Source organism: Brachycentrus maculatus, unplaced genomic scaffold, assembly GCF_059751285.1.
Source record: "Brachycentrus maculatus isolate JH-2025_06_01 unplaced genomic scaffold, ASM5975128v1 h1tg000271l, whole genome shotgun sequence".
NCBI lineage: Eukaryota > Metazoa > Arthropoda > Insecta > Trichoptera > Brachycentridae > Brachycentrus > Brachycentrus maculatus.
The window spans coordinates 765,574-787,375 of NW_028281022.1; the positions used below are offsets into that span (position 1 = coordinate 765,574).

The 21,802-nt window shown below is 33.2% G+C and overlaps 1 protein-coding gene across 1 annotated transcript in view; it reads left to right on the plus strand.

Annotated features, from left to right (window-relative positions):
* LOC148305522 (uncharacterized) overlaps positions 1-21,802 on the plus strand; it is a gene marked incomplete at its 3' end in the record, with an annotated part of 370,669 nt that overhangs the window by 293,445 nt on the left and 55,422 nt on the right. Inside the window, exon 6 of the mRNA XM_088266575.1 lies at positions 1,342-1,404. The remainder of the gene's footprint in view (positions 1-1,341; positions 1,405-21,802) is intronic.

The window sequence follows — 21,802 nt, forward strand, 5'->3', positions numbered from 1 at the left end:
ATCATTTTTTTATGCCAATCCGGATTCGCTTGACGCGCTGTTCATTCGATCATTAATTCATCAACCGTCGAGTTATGGTCCCGTGGTTAGTGTCGCGGACTCTTAAGTCAGAGTTTCTCGGTTCGAACCCACTCTACCACAGTTTGATACCTATTTCTAATAATGAGCCGCTTAAGCTCACAGAAATACTATGAAATTGAAATATTATTAATTAATAAATAAATAATTATCTTGTTTTTTTTTACATCTAAACATAGTTAAAAAAGAATATGGAAGACTGAGTAGTTACAGAGATTACAACCTGTCATAGGCTAGTTAAGTGTTAACATTTAACCAGCCTATGACTGGTCGTAAGCCCTGTAAATGCCCGGACTTCCATACTCTTCCTTATCTAGATGTCAAAAATGTAATAAATAACTCTAAAATTATTTGAAGTCATGGCGATCGGTTATGCGCTCCATGTTATAACATCCATTAATGTAATATACTAATATTTGATATATATGTATATATATATATATATATATATATATATATATATATATATATATATATATATATATATATATATATATATATATATATATATATATATATACCTATATATACGAGTATATATTGTGGAAAAATTACTACAAATAGGTTACTTCGAAATCCAAGTTTTCGGGTTACCCACTGAATATATAACTCAATTTTTATGGTCTGCATATGTGTTATAATGATGTATTGAAATCATTAAGAATTTTTATGGTGTTTAAATATCAGTTCTAGTATTTAAAAAATACAAGAACTGATTTATAAAACTACTCATAATCTCGTATTTCAATTTCTCAACAAAGCTTATTGAAAAGTTACCTAGTTATAGTAAATACCCTGCGATATGATGTGAGTGTAAGTGAAGAAGCTTGTGGGAGGACTTTTGTGAACACTTCTTGTCAAGAGACGATACCAGAAAAATGCTATTCGAATCTAAAAGAATAGCTGGATGAATTAAGGGTCTTTATAAAAAAAATGTGTGCAACTTTTATTTTACTGTCCGCCTCCGTAGCGTTGTGGTTAGCAAGTTTGGCTTTCGTGCCGAAATTCTCGGATTCAATTTTCAAGATGGAACAAAACATAAGATTTTTAAGCTTGTATTTATTTATCATAATATCATCCTGGACCTGTACTAGAAGCGCAGGACTTATCACCGTGCCTTCACGTATTTTACGATCAAGATAACACTGTGTCGATGCGATGCAGTGTCCCATGCGTTATTGAGTGCGTATCAGGGTTCGAAAATAACGAATAGTAATTTATTTTGACAGTACTTATAATGATTTAATTTTGTTTATTTCCCAGATGAGATGACCTCGGATGGTCACTAAGTTTCTTTCCTGTGACTCGTCAGTTTCAAGATACTTGGTAAGATTTAATGTAAACTTTATATTTACTTTTAAGCATAATTTGATATTGGTCTTTTTTTCTTCTCGGTTTACGTGGCGCAGAAATAACGTAGAATATATAGTAATAGAATAACAAGCTCCAGGCTCTATCCCTGTGGCGGTCCGGTAATAATAATTAGCCAGCAGCCGCCACCATTAGAGTTCCCGTGTCTCTATAGCTCCACGTGGTGCCATAAGCCGATACTTAGAGCAACTCTATAACTTAATAACTCCCAAGTTCACATATTGCTCCGCCCCCGGGAAATCCATTCAAATTGCCGTCTGGCACATTCGTACTTGGTTTTACGTTTTGGTTTTTGTACATTTCATCTAGCATTGTTCCCTATTAAAATGCTATAATATCAAAAAGTCCTTTACATGTACGTTTGATTCCTGGCTACTGCCTATTTGTCGCATACTTCAACGTCGTCATACACATGTTTTACGAGTCTCGCATTCTTTTCCTAAATTTCAATATTAGCATCTAGTAACCGCAACAATTCAGTAACCCATATAAATACTTATCAACTTATAATTAAAATGTTACTTGGTTTCAAACCACTATAAATATTAAGATTATTACTAGTATTAGTCAGTCTTGATAAAGAAGCTGTTAGCTTCGAAACCGGTAGACATTATAATTAAGTTTTAATAAAATATTGATAGTGATTTTAAAACAAAGTTACATTTTAATTAAAAATGGAAAATCACAAAGTTAGTGCTTCAAATATAAATTATACTTATCAACTTCCTTACTAGATTTTTGAAATATCATGTGCTTTTATAATTGCAACAAAAAATATTGTGTGGATCCCTGAAGATACTAGTACAATAGTACATGTTTATTCCTGAATATGGTATGATTGGAGAAGAGTACCAATAAAAAATGGTTAAAAACAAATTTCTAATTTTATTTAATAAAGTTCATAAAATGTGCCACAAATTATCTGTGAAAAACGTTCAACAAACAAAAATCTATACATAGTTTAAAATCAGCGATAGTTGGGTTATGCAATACTTTTTTTAAGAGATAACCCGCTAAGGCTTTATTTTAGAGTTTTGTCTGCAAGTAGGATAAACAGTAAGGAAAAAGAAGGTAGAAATGAAACATACAATAAAAACACCCAAATTTATTGAAAACAATATTTATTGAATTCATTTTCCAATACGCGTGTATCAAACTCGTGACTCTTGTTCCGCAGCCTAGCGTCTTCCTAACTACGCCATGGTGCCTGTCTATACTTATCTTAAGAGTTTATATAAACAATTTTGCTATTCAGGTCCTTTCATCCACACCGCAAAAAAATATCTGCTGCAATGGCGTTGAATAACACAAATATTCTACGACATTAAATTATATAAAACTATGGTTACATAAATCAGTTTATTAAATACGAGTATGTACATTTTATTTAAGTGGGCACACAAGTAAATTTTAGTCAATCATTCTCTCAACACCCTTTTAACTCATTTCGCATGTTACTTTATCCTTCGACCATATTTTCTTATCCCCTTTACGTGCGTGTAAAAATATTTAGGAACGCAAGTTTCAGTGGGGAAAGGAAGTCAGGAGATACTCCTCTACTTGGTGGCTAATTGGCGGAAAATGTGTAATGTTGTTAAGTGCCACCCACTGGGGGTCCCTTGGCACCCGGCAGCCCCTGAGGCTGGGGGCTAGGGGCCCGGGGCCGGAGACAGCCCTCACCTGGGAAACTATCCTTATAGGAGGGGAGGAGATCAGGAGCGCAGGAGCGCAGCGCAGGCCTCCGGGGCCATATTACAGCTCTCACCAACTTGTAAATAATATCCTCTTTTCGTCAGGACTCCCGACCATCGCTCGCTTTTGGGGCACGACCTGTTTATCACGTTTTTATTGCTGCCATAAATTTTGGCGAGCGTTCTTCCCTCACGATTTAACGAGCTAAACAATACTAACAACTGCGTTTTTGAAGGCAACAAGCTTTATGAAGGCGTAAGATAACGTAGTGTATTGTCACTCGCTGAAGTCATTCCCATCAAATGATCCATTAAATTAGCGACTTTATCGTCTCTTTGGTGCGTTAAATTATTAAAAAGTTTAAATTTCATTAATTAAGTCACTTTGTAGTAAAATCTATCCGTTTTTTGTTTGATTTTACTTATTGAATACCACTATTTATTAAAATTTATTGTGACACGTGTTTCGATGCATTCCGCAGTGTTTAAAAATGATGCGGAATGCATCGAAACACGTGTCATAATGGATTTTAAGAAATAGTGGTATGTACTAAGTAAAACATAAATTAAAATGTAAAGTTTAAATCGTAGCAATATGCGCGGTAAATTTGTATTTAATGCTAGTAAATCCTCATAATTTTATAACGAGCTAGGTGGGATTTTTTAAAATAATTATCAAATCAAATCCAATTTTCATACTCAACTCCGCCAAGTTTATATTTGAATTTTAAACCAGCCATGAAAATATCGGTGAGAAATTTCCACACTTGATGACTCAAGTGAGAACTCAACTCTTGTAAGAAAAGTAATATATGAAGAAGTTTTGCGGGCTGTTGACTCTTATTTGAGTTTCAGTATAAGTTTTGCGTTTATAATATACGTTTACATGCACATACAGCATTTAATATTAAAACTTGTGAAATGAATATCTTATTTTTAAAAAATTATTCCCTTTTCAAAACATAAAAATTTAATTGTGCATAGAAGTAAAATTTTCGAAAAACGTCGATTTTCAGTTGTTAAAGATCAGTTTGCCTTTTTTCTTGAAACAAAATATGATAACATTGAAAAAACGTAGTGTTAATTAATTAAACAATATAATACACCTAAAAATTATGTTTTTTTTAACGGTTGACTTGATAAAGAAAATGTCATGTTTGGAAAAAATCAAAATAAATTAGTTAAAGGATCTTGTCGATAAATAATCATAAAATTATGCGTCTCTAAATAAACAATTCGCAAGTGATTCTCAACTGTTTTTTTTGTTGTTGCGTAAAATGTAAAAAATACCAACAAATTTCTGAAATAGGTTTATTTTAAAGAGTGATTGATGTGCATATATTTAAAATATATTAGCTCAAAAAACAGAAAATCTGTTAAGTACAACCATTATTTTTTTAATGGTAACTAACTAAAAAACTAACTAACCATCACGCCGCTTCCCCGCAGGGGTAGGCAGAGAGAATCGAACGCCAAACCACTCGGTCTTTGCAAACATTCTTTGCCTCTTCTACATTCATGCATCTCCTCATACATACCCGACGATTATTACGACTCCTGACCCGGCCGCTTTCAAGTATTTGACATACCTAATTGTGCCAAGTTTTCCTCGGTCGTCCTCTGCTTCTTTTTCCAACTATATTCGCCTCATAAATTTGTTTAACCGTTCTTTCTTCACTCATACGCTCCACATGTCCAAACCATCTCAACACACCTTTCTTAATTTTATCGATAATGCTTATCTCAGCCTTACATTCTTTCTTTATTTCATCATTCGAACATCTATCAAACATCGTTTTGCCACACATTCGTCTGAGCGATCGCATTTTGACTTCGACTTTTAATGGTAACTATTTTAATATATGTTATTTGGTGTTCTTTCTTGTCTGGGAAAGAAAATATTTTATAATGATTGAATTAATAAGTTTACATTTTTCAATTAAAGAATAAATTAAAATCCCGACAGAAGAAGTTACAAACGTTCAACTGGAAAAAAAATATTAACATTTCGTTTAAAATAACGTAAGAAAATAATGTTTTCAAAAGATATATTTTTAATTATTTGCGCAGCTTTATCGGTCACAACATTTGAAATATATGGTAAATATACGAATAATAAAATCCTATGGTATTTTGTGAAGAGAAACAATATTTTTTAACAGAATAATTGTTTTCTCTGAAATGTTCACCAAAATAACCGAAAGCGAATATTTATAAACGTGAATATGTTGTATTGTAAATTTCATTGCAGTTCGATTAAGGTACGAATATTTTATGATTTAAGCTGTTATTGATCGCCGCGGTAATGTTACGGAACCCTTTGTTCTTTTAAAATATCCTTCTCCGGAGATAAGGGTTTCCCTTCGGGATCGGAAATCCCTACTATCTCGGTTTTGCATGAAAAGCTTTCCTCGAATCTTTTTTTCCCTCTGATATACAAATTTGCGTTATTCTGTGATACGCGATTTTTTCTACTCAGGTGTAAGATCTAAAATGATACGGTTTAAACAGTAAAAATATTCCCTTTGTACTCCTATTATCCTTTTTCTGTATTTTTTTATTTAAAAAAACGGTTAGATTCGCATTAAAAGAGATATACCAACGTATTCTTTTATTGCTAATTCATTTCCTTTTCATTAATTCACTTAAAGTTTTCCCAAGGTAATACTTTAATCATTCGTTTGTTGTTCTGTTTAGCTAAAATTAGGGAAAAAATCCTTGTTTCGAATGCTTTTGGCATTTCGCCCGCTATGTGGAAACAAAACTAAAAGCTTTTTATGTGTAGGCGCCTTCTTATTAAGATTTTTCTTTGCCCCATATTTTTTTCTGGAAACTGACGAAGCAAATTAATGTGCCCTCCACCCCCTCCCTTGTAAAATGGCTCCCAGGTCACGTGGTCTTCCCCTCCCCTCGCCCCCCCGCCGCGCCCCGCACAAACATGGGCCCAGTCTCGCCAGGAAATTGCGCCCGTTGGAATCTAATTTTGTGCATCCCGTTAACATTCCGAGGCGCCATGTTGGAAACTGATTTTCAATTACGATTATTTCGAAATTTTATCATTCAATTACGTTTGGCAGCTGCAAACGTAGTTCCACGAGTTAAAATGAAGGAGGTAGTTGTCAATGGTTACTTTCAATAAATCTATATATCTAGTAAATTTAATTTTAATTTACTTTTTCTGACTTTAAATTAATCTTTCAAACTTTATTAACGTATTTACATTACGTAAACACACATTTTTAAAATATTTTTTTTACTTATTATTAGAACATTATTGACCTCATATATTTTGGGAATGTAAGATACAAAGCATATGGAGAATTGAAGAAATGTCAACATTTGAGTGTGTCCAAATACTTGTTCAGAAATCAGGATTATCTCTTATTATTGGAGTTATTTTTTATATTATTTTTTGACTTCTTAACAAAGACGTAGAATAATTTGGAAGTCTGGGCATTTACGGGGCTTACGATCATCATAGGCTGGTTTAAGTGATCACTTTACACACGTGTAACATTCACCATGATTGACAACCGCACTACTCAAATTCTTGGTACTTCTATATACATATATTGTTCAAAATCGTAAGCTCCATAAATGCCCAGATCATTGTTTTGAGATTTCAAAAAATAATATAAGAAATGTCATTTCGAGTAATATGTTATTTTTCCATCAGCGGTTCATTTTGAGGTACTGGCTCGATATGAGTAATAACTGATTAATACCGTGAATATTTTACGTATGTCTCGATAATTACTTTCTATTTTAAACATCCCGTTAACTTGAGCAGTGTGTTAATGTCCAATATGCAGGCTGTAAATTCACCGCCCACGTTACATGTAATCTAGATTTAAACTCCGTTAACTCTACATCCTAATTTTAATTTAAACCTTCTCCCCTGGCGCTTTATCTAACTAAAGCCTGTTGGACAGTTAGGTCTCGGTTTTGCTTGAGATCCATGTAGATGAGGAAACTGAGGTCACCCAAAATCCTCCGTGACTATATTGTGATCTAGGATATCAGCTAAATCGCTTTTGCATATCGTCAGCCTAGGGGTTTAATCGAATATCAAGATATAAACAGAAAAGCAGCGGTCTTATTGTATTTCTATGTTTATGATGCAATTTAATTAAGTTATATTCTATTTTTAGACCCGTGTTTCATTTTAAACATTTAAGAAATAAAACTATTAAATACAATTTTTTTTAAATACTATTAAAACTTTGACGTGCCTCAAATTATAAACAAACTAGTTAGGATTTTTTCAAATAACACAATAAAATAATACTATTATTCTGTATGCCAGAAAAAATATTAACGATCGTAATATTATCAATTAAATTTAGAAACAGTCCTATTTTTGAAATTTTTCCAATTTCTGTTCCTAGAATGAAAAATTCCGCACAGTAGGTTGTTGTGTGTGTGCTCCATTTTACGTATGCGTGCGTGGATTCTTACTGTTTTTGGGTGATTCCGTTCGTAGTTATTTGGAGTTGCTAAGCAATGCACGATAAAAATAACATTTACGATTTATTACGGAGTGTGTGGAAGTTTTTGGTAAGGGAATGTAATTAATTATGAGTGTTTTAATGTTTTTAATGTTTTAGAATTTATTAACCCTGATGATGACAAAGTTCTTGTCAAAACCGGTAGGTTAAAGTGTACCAATAATAAAAAGTGGTTAAAACAAAGTTGTTTAATTTTATAAAGTTTATAAAATGTGCCACAAAGTATTCAAGAAATTCTGCGAAAAATATTCAAGAAATCGACGATCGTAACTATCAGTGTTCGTATATCATTAAACTTTACAGTTCCATCATAAAATAAAGTATTATATCATTAGACATCTTATATATTCACATATCCTAGAAAACTCTGGTTGAAGAGTCCAGAAAGAATAACGTTCAAGCTTTGCTGGACATAGTTTATGGAGATTCACGAAATGGCAATTGTGTTTATCTCAGAGCTCTGTTATTTTGAGACAATCAACGGTAGACAGAAACCCTTCGATCAGCAAGAACATAAGCTTTCGGAGCTCAAACTTTGTCCAAATACAAATTTCATTGATAAAGCGTTCGCCGTTGCAGATCCCGCAGCGAACTTTCCCCGAATCTGAGATCTATACAGAATTCGGCTTCCTTTTGAGCTTCGATCCAAACTCAACACCCACGTTTTCTGGATCTCTTATTCATTGTAAACAAATTAACCTTTCCGGGATCACAAAAATTGAAATCTGACTTTCTCTGGGGAGTGGGTTCTTTTTTCATTAAAAAAATCTTCAATCGACGTATTATGATGATAGAAATTATGTTTTAAAAAAAAGCCTTTTCGAAATATTTTTCAATTATGACAAAATTACACACAAATATCCACAGATATCATTGCTATACAAGTTACATCATACTAATCTGTCAGGGCGACTTCGATGTTCATTAACGTCGATACTCCTTTAAGGAAAATTCGCACTGACGTTCATTTACTTCCATACCCCCGGAAAGTTTAAATATAAAATTTCACTTTTCCCGTAGACATAGATTGCATTGCGTGATTACATATTTGTAAGTTTATAGTTATAAAACTGTAAATACCTAAATTACGTAAAATGTAAATTATAAAGCGCCCTTGAAGTGATTTTTCACAAAAACGACGCTGTGTAGATTATCCATGATTTTATATTTAAACTGTAGTAATTCCCATTGTTGTTAATTACCATTTTACGTAGGTATACAGGACTTACGACTTGCCGTATGCTGTTTAAGTGATCTTTTTAATAATTACCGTTTTACGTATAAATTTTATTAAAATAAAAATAAAATATTATAAAATTATTTAAGGTTTTATAAATATATAAAATAACACCTTTCGCTCTGTTGGCTTAATTTATAATTTATTTATAATTATTTTATTTATAAATTATTTTATTTCACATGATTGTAAGTGTGTCCAAATACTTGTTCACTTATCTGGATTATCTCCACTTAGGAGTTATTTAACTAACTAACTAGCATATGACAGGTTGTAACCTCTGTAAATACCTAGTCTTCCATATTCTTCTTTGTCTATGTTTAGAAGTCCAAAAATAAATAAAAGGTAAATTTTTGTGTTTTTATTATTTACAAATTTCATTTTATTTGTAAGAGCCTAGGCGCCTTATTATTAGAAATAGGTATTTATGTAGAGTGGGTTCGAACCGAGAAACTCTGACACAAGAGTCTGCAACACTAACCACGGGATCACAACCTGACACATATTTTTGTATACAGAAAACATATTTATTTCATGGATATTGTACGAAGCAGTTAATGAACACGTGTAACATTTATTCCCCAAACAAATTGTTACATTAACTAATATTGTTACTTAATTAGGTTTAGGTCCCGAGGGTATTTGTCAGGAAAGATTTCTTCCTCTCCATTGTAGCACATCTTTACGGGCTATGAATTTTAATGCTTCCCTTACTGTCCTCCTTCTCTCCGCGCGTCGCGGTGATTTAACCCCAAAGCGGTCACAAATGCAGACACTCTGTATGCAACGTCTACAAGAAGGCCTCCTTTTGCGTGACCGGCGCCGAAATAAAGAAACCCGGAGGTGATAAGGGAGCCTCGAGGGAATATGACACTTACATTCTCTCCCCCCTTTTTCACTTTCTCACGTTTGTCTCTTCGCCTCATCTCGGATGTCGTCACATACAAAGTTTATTTTTACAACATATTACGTTTTCCAAATTAACAACTGATTTGCAGCATCTATTTAGCAGATGTATTTTATTCTCGTTAGTCTTGGAATCACTAATTTGTTTAGAAATTTTGATATCTCAACATAGATGAAGAAAAATATGGATGTCTGGGTATTTACAGGGCTTGTGACCTGTTATAAGCTGATTAAGTGATCACATTACTTACGTGCAACATTCACTAGTTCTACCCATGACTGACAACTACACTTCTCAAAGTTTTGGAACTCCTAGAAATATCAATCATTCTGACAGTGACACAGTACATCACAATAGCCATCTTTGTCTGATTAATGAAAGCTTTTATTAAGCAGAGACTCTTTTATTAGTATGCAAGATCCGAACCCCGGACTAAATTCACATACAAAGAAACGCCTGAAAACATGATTTTCAATTTTTCATGTAGCTAAAAATTTAACCAGTTATTTTATTGACACAATTTTGAGAGTGTCTATTTACTGGTTCACAAATCTGTTTATCATTATAGAATGGGTATAAGGAGTAGACCGCTAAACCACTATTTTTTTGGCAGTGATGTTTCGCCTCTTCGTTTTCCATTCATAATTCGTACATCATTTATACTTCGCACATATTAGTATTTTTACGAACCCCCATTACACATTCGAATAGTATAAGTTTTTATGTACCATATGTATATAAATTTAAGCTTTATTTTCAATTGCTGTTTTTTATGGAGTGAAACATGGAGTTGGCAAAAGAAGGATGAAAATAGACTGAATGCAGTCGAAATGCGATCTCTCAGAAGAATGTGCGACAAAACGATGTATGATAGATGTGCGAATAGTGAAATAAGGAAGGAATGCAAAGCTGAGATAAGCATTATCGATAAAATTAAGAAAGGTGTGTTGAGATGGTTTGGACATGTAGAACGAATGAGTGAGGAAAGAACGGTAAAACAAATGTATGAGGCGAATGTTAGTGGGAAAAGAAGCAGAGGAAGACCGAGAAAAACATGGCACGATCAGGTATGCCAAATACTTGAAAGTGGTCAGGTTAGGAGTCGTAACAATCGGCGGGTATGTATGAGGAGATGCATGAACGTGGAAGAGGCGAAGAATGTTTGCAAGGACAGAGTGGTGTGGCGCTCTATTCTCTCTGCCCACCCCTGCGGAGAAGCGGCGTGTTGGTTAGTTAGTTAGTTTTTTTTATGTTGAATATTCAAAAACTTCATTAATGATAGTAACACGTTTTACAAAAACATTCAGTTTTATGGAAATCTTGAGATAAAAATTAACCGCGAAATGTTTTGGTTTTTTCATTGAAACACGTTATTTGCAATTTTCGTTGCCCATTAAATTGGATACATAAATTATTTAAGCTTTCCGAAGACATTTTTCATTAATTATTTTCATACTGTTATTTCAGTCACGAACGTTCTTCTTTGTGCGCTTTTTTCGTTCTTGACTTTCCAGTTTCTTCTTTAAATTATGATTTGAAGTCAAAGCATGAATGCTTGGCATTGACAGTTGAAGATGAAAGGCGAATCGGTCCACTGAATCTAATTGTCTGCATCTGCTAAGATTTAGATCTTGAATTCATTACGATTCTGTGTGCATCTACGGTTGTCAAAAACATCGGGAACTTTAAAACAACTTTCTTCCTTAGTATTCATAAAATTATTTTTTTTAAATATTTTAGTACATGTATATTTATTTCTCCTTACCGTCCATTGTTTAGTTTGTGTAATCCTACTTTTTTTAAATGGTATTACACAATGTAAACAATGGACGGTAAGGAGAGTGTTTTATTACCATACCCACAAAGTTATCAATACTAAATATACAAAATATTTATTTATTTATATGTATAACTTTTTTTATAGTACTTTTTACTAATGAACGTATAACTAGGCAAAATCCGTGACTAGACGTTCATTTACATTATAAAAATTATTATTTTGAAATTACTAATATTACCACAAAAATATAAAATAAAGTTATGTAAACAAAATAAGTGCAGTTTAGTAAACTGAGAAATCAACAAGTAGGCAACAATTATATGATTAGCTGACTTAGACTGCGGTGTGACCAACTTTATTATGATTTTTTTATTATTTTACCATTATAAGATCGATGCAGTGAATCTTAGTGTCTTTGTCTTTTCTTGTAGTTTTATTGATAGCTGATTTCAATGAGTTATGCAGAAGTTCTTCGTAGTTGTATTTTTAGAATTTTTTTTAAATCGTGTAGTTTTGTTAAAGAAAACACGAAAATAATTTTATTTCTAAGAAAATCTTATTAGATCAAGGTATTCTTATAAAAATGTATACCCAAATGTTGAAAATATCGCTCTTTTACTATATGGTAAGTAGAGAACGGTCCATTATCTCCTGTAACTTACCTTTTTATGGGGCCTTGCTTTTGAATTAAATATTTTGGGTTGAACGAATCGCAAATCTAGCTTTATGGGAACATGAAATTCATTCGTGTCTCACTGATTTTATTATTTGATATTTCCAAATTCTCTTTTATGTATTTCGAATATCGCCGAAATATTTGTTGAGCAACCCGAATTTTAAAGAAATATATTTTTGTATTTGATTTTACTGCGAATCTCCCATAAGTTTATACTGATTCAGTTATATTTGTATCTTTGCGTATTTCATTTGCGTATTTGCGGGTTTAACGTAACAAATCTCTTTTCATTCGAAGCACGCGAGACTGATTGTTTTCATATCCTATGTAATTGCGTCTCGGTAGGAGAGTGAAGTTATTCCTCTAGTCTGAAGTGAACAGAGTGATCAGTATCATTCATTAGCCAATTTCTCTTCCCTTCCCCAGGACCAAACTATAATGATTTATAGAGCTGCTACTAGAGACATAGAACTGAACGAGCTTTCTTGGCACCTGGCGGGTGGCTATTTATGTACTTCCACACTGGAAATTACTTCGCTTAATCAGATCTTGCTGGTAAAGTTAAATATGGCGACATTTTATCACATCTCCTCGAATATTTGATTTGATATCTCAACGTAGAAGAATAAGATCATGGAAGTCTGTTTTAAATTATCACTTTATACGCTTGTAACATTTACCATTTTACCCGTGGATTGACAACTAAAATACTCAAAGTTTGGAAGTTATATTTATGCTTCGATTGACATTTTGCACTTTTTACTTCTTCGGCACCATCTATGGTTGCGTTCAGTAAGTGATGACAATGATTCTCATTATTTCATATTAATCCTAATAAGCCAAAATCCCTCGCTAACGAAGGGAAGTTTACAAATAAGAATAAAAAGAACTAACAAGAAATAAGTATCATGATGATCAGCCCTTATCACGATTATCAATCCTATAATCTATTTATTCAAATTGTTTTAATGAAAAAAATATATTTACATCGAACTTGTTGACCCGTAAAATAAATGGTTTTTTGGAAAAAAAATTCAGAGCATTAACCTGCAAAACCTTTTTAGAGCTTTATATATAAATAGGATAATAAGTATAGGGAAGGTGGATACGAAAAATGCATCAATTGGATATTTATTGAATATATTTTGCAATTGGGGTTAATCGAACCCGCGACACCGGTTTCGCAGTCGAGAGTCTACCCAACTGCGCTAAGCTTGACCATCAAAAGTTTTAAAAAAATATTTTAATAATCCAATACATTTGTTTGATCGTTTTATCTTAAAATAGTGAAGTATTTAACCTAAATTTAATCCTCAACCTAATAAAATGAATGCATCTTAATTTTGAGTACAATTTATTGACATTGATTTCGTATTCTAAAGCCAAGTGTCCAATTTAGGAATCGTATATTTGGGGTTGCGTATGGCAGTCACCCGCTAACTACTTATCATATGCAAATTCAATCATCCGGACATGATCATAATATCTACCCTAGGGAAGGAATATTTTTATGTTTTCCAAGTTTACACAAGAACGAACAAATACATAAAACCGTTGGGTTTGCGGCCGATAGCCGTGAGTGTTCTCCGAATGCCTTTACCTACCTTTTCAGCAAAATCTCGAAATATCTATGTAATAGAATTTATATCGGGAATTCAGTAAATCACAATGATAATAACATGCAACTTTAGGTTAGGATATTCGATAGCCCGCAACTATTTTTTTTTAAACCCAGATTACATTTTTTTTTGTATCGCAATTGAGTTTTTTTCTCAAAGCATCGTTTTTGTATTAAAAAGATAAATTTTTCTTAGAAATAATTAATTATTTTGAAAAGAAAGTAGTTATTGATAGGTTAGGAGTTGAAAAATTATATAAAATAATATTTTCAGTATCTGAAAAAGTAAAATTCCTATATATATTCATACTAAAAAATTCGTGCGCGAAAACGCGTCCGTCCGCATGGTCATGCACGTTTTGAATTTCAACGTTCAAGATCTCGGCTTTGATACAGCTTTCATTGTTAGTTTTGGGTTTTTAATCACGTGGGATGCTTGAGACTTTTCTTTGTTGATAAATAATCGCTTTCAAATAATTACCTACGCTGCGATTTCTGTTAATATAACATGATGCTGGGAATAATATATTAAGGTACCGACGGTATTAGTAATAATAATTTTGATCATTGAAATAAAACTGGAGTAATCTGTCGGTGACTTATTTTATCTCGTCTAATAAATCGAATCCCAGCTGTGATGCTTTCGGACACGATTTCCTCCCATCCACTCCTACTTTATCTGAAAATCAATATCTTTCAATAGCTACCTAGAAGCCGTAGATTACGACAAAGCCTTGTAAATAATACTAACACCAAATCCTAGAAACCTATAAAACCCCAGTTACTTCTGGAACCGCACTGGAGATAACTTTAGACGGATAACAGCCGACAGATCTTTATGATGTCGTAAAGCCGAGGGCTGTTTCGATTCTGTATTATGTATAAGGCACAATTGCATTTTTATGATTAATGGCTAATAAATGTTTAACTCCTTCTATCTCCGTTCTCAGTCAAATTACATATTTATCGGACATCAATATTGTATGAAGCCGTATTATTTTGATTTATTTATACGCATTACGAACATCTCCTGCAAATCATCTACACACATAAATAAAAATGTAAATAATCGTCGTTTAATATCTTATATCTCTTAAAATAATTCACCGATTGTTTGAAAATTTGACAAAACATTCATTTATATTATTATTTTTATTTTTATTTTTTTCTATTTTACCACACTGAGCCACAGCAATGCGTCACTGCGTACAGCTAGTGCGTAATTATTTTACATACAATGATTCAATACAATGATAATCATCCTGCCACATTTTATTAAAATATTTTCGTATTGAAACACCTAAACACTGAAATATTTAAAGAATAAAGATGAAATTCTACAAAATAAAGTCAATAAATTCGTTATATATTTGCCTAAGAGTCATTGACTCTAAGATGCGCCCCGTGCCCACTTCGCCCTTTAGTAGTCTCCCTCGTCCATCATGTCCCTCGAGTTTAAAAAGTTTTTCTTTACGCTATATAAATTTAGTGTGTTTACTTCAGATATCCATGTAACGCCGACTTAACGTGACTAAAAATCTACTGCATAAATCCATAATGTTCTCGTAAAATCAGCGTCAAATATTGGATTATCATAACAGGATATTTTGAAATTTCCTTCTCAGTTGACTTTTCAGATGAATAATCAAAAAAATATCAAATTATTTAATCTTTTTATCCGAGGATATTTAATGTCAAAACGAACTTTAATAATGTTCTTTCAAATATTGGTTTGAGTTTTATAAGCTCAAACGGAAATATTTTATAATTAAAATGTAACTTTGTTTTAAAATCACTATAAATATTTTATTATAACTTAATTATAATGTCTACCGGTTTCGAAGCTAACCGCTTCTTTATCAAGACTGATTAATACTCAGTCTGATCAATACTGAATAATCAATCTTGATGAACAAGCGGTTAGCTTTGAAACCGGTAGACATAATAATTAAGTAATAATAAAATATTTATAGTGATTTTAAAACAAAGTTACATTTTAATTATAAAATGGAAAATCACAAAGTTAGCGCTTCAAACATAAATTATGTATATGAAAATATTTTATCTTATCAAGGTTACAGTTGGTTTCTTTATATTGATAATTGTGAAGAAAATTTTAGGAACCTAAAACCGAATATTTTGTAGTAATTTTCTAGGTTCTAATAAATTCTTGTATTTTCCTTTGAGAATGCAGTCGGCTTAATCCTTAAATGTGTAAAATGTTTGTTGATATGAATAGGGGAAGAAAATTTTAGGCTTCATAAAACTGAACGCCTTTTTGTACATAAAGGGATATCTTTTACATAACGACAAAAAAAATTGTCTAGTATAAATGTATTAAAGTTTACCCATGATTACACTCACGACTCGTCCACTTAAATATTACAACACCGCATCAATGGAACTAAGAAATGTAATATTTTTTCTTGTAATTATACTTCTATTTATATTATAACTACTATCTGGGCGGCCCTGTTTACACTGTCACGGTATTAATGAAAATGACGCCATCTAAATACAATGCAAGTGCATAAAATAGTAGACGAAACTAAATGGCGAATAATAAGGCAAATGTACTGACAATTTTTTCCCTCTCAGTGTTTTTTTCTAGGTAATCTAAATTGATTGAAAAAGTTCGGAATGTACGACGTGTAAATAAACCACCACTAGATTTTGGTAAACTAAAAAGTCTGGAATGAAAAAAGTTAATAAAATTCAGTTGCATGTTACCTGGAATTTCCATAGTTGAAGTTACAACGTAAAACGTATATTGAAAGTAGATGTTGAAGCGTCCGTCGTGGTTTGTTTTGTGAAAGCGATCACGTGCCTCGGGCGATAGCCCTCACGTATGGACCCTCAACTCTCGGCCCCCTCTCGGACCCCGCGGGGAGGGTGACATGGCGCGACACATAAATATAAATACAGAAGGGAAGCTCGAAACTTTCCACAGGAAGCGGCTATATCGGGGATAGATGAAACTTTTAACAAATGTGAACGTTCGGATGCGAGCCAGAATGTTTTCAACCGTGTTTGCTTAATCAATTTACTAAAAATAACTTTTCAAACGTTTCTACGTTGATTCTTTATTCCTTTCAAATTTATTCGCGCGAACCTAGTTTAAAATAAAACCTAACAAAGTTTTCTTATCAGTAAACATTTTGGATCAAGGGGGTTAGATTATTTGCTTTTAGCTATCAATGCAATAGCGACCTGCACATACGAGTGAACGTACCTCCAAATCACACGCAGTGTGCTTATCGCTCACTCCTTTCAAGAACGTCATAAATCAATAAACTTGATTTTTCAGAGGAACGTTTTTAAAGTTTAAAAATATAAAACTATGTATTAAAAAAAAATACTAGCCGCTTATTGAACTTTTTACTTTGCAACAGATCTTTTTAGGTAAAACCTGAACGTTTTTTCTCCACTTGAAAAATATTAAGTATATTTTTAAAAAAAAAATAAAAATTCCATTTCATCAAAATGCAAAAACAACGCTTTCTGCCCTGTAGCGGGTAAATATTAAGTTAAAAATATGCCTCTTTTTCGGGGATATAGTACATTTTCTGGACATTCCAAAAACATGCACAACTGAAAATTTACGTTTTTTGATTTATGACGTTGGAGTGAGCGATATATGTGTAATGCACTACACATCTGCACCTATGCTTGTCCTCATATGTTGTCCTTACATATGTTTGTCCTCACACAATTGTTATTATTGACAAACTTTCTTCTATACGTCCTTGCAAACGCAAATAAGTCGCCGTGCATATTTGCGCTATTGCACGTATTTTTTTACTAGTGTGACATGAGAATGTTTCCATTCCATTGCTCGTAGGGGCAAATAATTTGTTAGAAAATAATGCGTGTCCATGCCAGTGCATTGCCAGTGCACGCGTAATAGTGCCTTTACGACAAGTCACTTCAAACATACATAATCATAACTACGCATCTGTGATGCGTAAGCAATTCATTATTGAATTTGATAAAAGTAATGTACAATGTTATCGCTACTAAAACGGACAGTGCACACATCCACACATCAATGTGACAAGTTAACGCGGCTATCTCGGGCAATTCAAAGGTAAATGATTATTACAAAAATCACATTTATGGAAATTAAAATGTTGCAATAAGCTTCGATTGAGCTGTAAGAGAACGCTGTAATGAAGCAGAAGATTATGCGTGTTTGATAGATTTTGTTGCTGACAGTACTTCGTCTATGAAGAAACATCTTCAGATAGCAACTGCTATCGAGGGAGTTTCTAGGATAAACTAAAATGATCAATTGTTTACATGTTACCATGTTTTTCATGAGAGAGTTACGTTCAACATTTTGAGTGTGTCCAAACACTAGTTCACTAATCTGGATTTTCTCCAATTATATGAGTTATTTTTCTATTTTATTATTTTTTGACATCTCAGAACTTCCAAGAATTTGAGTAGGGTGATTGTCAATAATGGGTAGAAATGGTGAATGTTACACGTGTGTAAAGTGATCACTTAAACCAGCCTATGACGGACAGCCCCGTAAATGCCCAGACTTCCATATTCTTCTTCATTATTGATGAGATGTCAAAAATTAATAAGAGAATTTCGTAGTTAAAATTGATGCAGATCTATTTTATAAACTGACATTTTTTTAATGAAATGCCCTGCCGACAATTTTAGTCACTGGCCGCCTTTAGCTCTAGATGCTTAGTTTTTAAAAAATAAATTATATCATTAATTTGATCCAAATTCATAGTTTTTAAAATCAATTTTATCATTAATTTGATCAAATTTATATAAAAATTCAAACACTTATCCACACCCCAATGGTGCATAGGGCACTGCATTATATAAACACAGTGTTATCTTGATCGTTAACACACGAAGGAAAGGTGATCAGCCCTCCGCCTCAGGTACCAGTCCAGGGTAATATTGAATAAATATAAGAGTGAAAAAATCACTTTTATTTATTTGACCCCCTCTTGGGAATTGAACCCGGGACCTCCAGAACGGTAGCCGAGCGTGCTGACCATTACACTACGGAGGCGTTTATATAAAAATTAATATTAAATGTGTTGATGTCCATTTTATTATTTCTTTCCCTGTTTATTCATTTGGCATGCGGCGCTTTCTCAAAGGGCAAGGTACGCTGCTTTCCCCATCTGGGGAGGTGTACCGAGCGCCGAGCGCCGAGTGTTCGCACGGAGGGATAATTCAACGCTGCAATGGTTCCCCACGAAGACAGCGCCTTAGCCCAAGATTTAGGCTCCAGTTGTGTCAGCACTGTACATAATATATCTGCAGAGCTTTGCAGACGTTTAGGAGGGCCAGATAGTCGCATAGGTTAATCTCAAGGCGCATAAAGTACATTCTGCCGTCTGCAACGATTTATCTTCGAACTTAAGCTACATATCGCTCACTCCTTTCAAGAACGTCATAAATAAAAAATCGTCAATTTTCAGTTTAGATATTCTGTTGATGCATTTAAAAGCGTCTTGACTGATATGAATAGCACTGAGATGGGTTATTCTATAATATACATTTACAGTGGTTACTTCTTTGTTATTAACATATGTAAAAAAAATACATTAAAAGCATTGTTAACTTTGTGGGATGGTAATATAAAAGTGGTATTTCACAAAGTGAACGATGAATGATAAGGAGAGTGTTAAATCATGAAGTATTTAAATATTCTGTACACATATCGCTCACTCCTTTCAACAACGTCATATATCAAAAATCGTCAATTTTCAGTTGTGCATGTTTCCGGAATGCCCAGAAATGTACTATATCCCAGCAAAAGAGGCATATTTTTAACCTAATATTTACCCGCTACAGGGCAGAAAATGTTCTTTTTGCATTTTGAAGAAAAGGTATTGTTTAATTATTTTTGTAAAAATACTAAATATTTTTCAAATGGAGAAAAAACCTTCAGGTTTTACATAAAAAGATCTGTTGCACAGTGAAAAGTTCAATAAGTAGCTTGATGTTTATTTTTAATAAATTGTATTATATTTTTAAACTTTAAAAACGTTCTGTTGAAAAATCAAGTTTTTATTTTATTTATGACGTTCTTGAAAGGAGTGAGCGATATATGGTATACAAAAATATAAGCCATATATATTGACTCTAAAAATAATCTGTTTTTATGTTTTGTTGTATATTAGCGACATGCGTTTGACCATTTTTTTGTAGTAATTTATCGATATTTTTATCATCTTAAATCCATATTTTTACTGTGAAAACAATATAGGTACGATAAAGAAATGACCCTTTAATGTCGAATTATGAGCAGATGTTATTTACACCAGTTCATGAACGACTTGAATGCTTTTCTAAAACAAACCAACTAGCCATGACGCTTCTTCTTTACAGGAGTAGGCAGAGAAAACAGAATGCCACATCAATATGTCTTTGTAAACATGCATCTCATACATCTCCTCATACATACCCGCCGATTATTCCGACTCCTGAACTGACCATTTTCAAGTATTTGAAATCCTTGCTTTTCGTGTCCCAACAAAATTCAAAATGTGCTTTTATAGATACAGTTGTAGATATTGATATTTATTTTTGTAATTTCGCCTTTATTTTTCAGTTTTTTCATAAACAAATTCATATCATGTTTTTTCATTTAATGTGTGCTGTTTTTATGAATCCAAATACATTAATTTTAATCCAAATTCTAAATTCCGTATAAACTCTTTGTTATCTCTTTTCCTTAATTTCTCGTAATGGTTAGACCGTAGATAAATTTGTCTACCCTCCGCTACTTACTAGAATTAGTAAAGTTGGTGTTATTTAATTAAGCATATTTTGCGTGTAAAGGGAGTCGAATACCGAAAACTTTGTGTTTACTATACTAAAACATAATTTAAGGGTCAGTCAACAAACGGTCGGCATGTGTAAATACATTTCCCTTCTTTAAAATATCCTTCTTTCCCCAAAATTCACAGCGTTCGTAGCATTCTGGAATGGAAACAACTTTACGATACGATAAAATTCTTCCGCTCCAAATCCCTACGCATGACGTCCATAAATTCTTCGCCGAAATGCGTGATACAAAATATCGGCGCGGCGTACTGGAGTTTCCACGGGGGCCGATCCGGAGTCCGAGGGGGCGCACAGGGCCTTACCCGGGGGGGCTTTATGACGACTCCTATCACCGCTGCATTTGTCCCCGGAATGTCTGGCAAATGAAAATGTCAGCCGTTAAAAGATAATAAAACGGCCGATTCAGGAAGCTTACCCCTGGCGGCCGACGTAACAATGCGATAATGCATCGCAAGGGGGCAAACGGACCCCAGACGAAAATAATTTTGGACAGTTCTCTTATAAAAAGGGGACAATTCCAAATTTTGTTTCCGCTTATTTGGTAAATCATATAAATATACTTTTCGGCGTCGACCACCGCCACGTACCGATGTGACCACTAGCGCCAACTATCGTGCAATACGAAAACTGCTGTTTCACTTTTCCTTTCACTGAAACTACGCGAATTCCGTTTTTAACGAAGGTATATTTTAATACCTGCGATGTACAAAATTCGAGCTAAGCACGATTAAATCAGCAGGAATATTGTAGCTCGGCATTATTTTAAGCCATTACCGGGTAGTAGATTAAATTTATTTATGTATTCCTTTTCAAATAATGGTGAGGTATAACTGAAATTACTTTTTCGGTGTAGCTATTTTTTAACAGTGTTGCGTAAAAATGATTTTGCGTTTAATTATTTTCACTCGCGTTTTTCATTTCACGAACCCTTATAGTATTATACATTTTTTTCATAAATTAATTTCACACATGATGTTTTCCTTCCGTGCCGTAATAAATCTTTTTGTGCGGCACTCAAATCGGCGTCGCCGAGAATGAATTATTTTTTTGGTTATCCGTCTCCTATTTCAAACTTTTTGTTTTCCTTTTTTAAAAAAGGGTTAAAGTG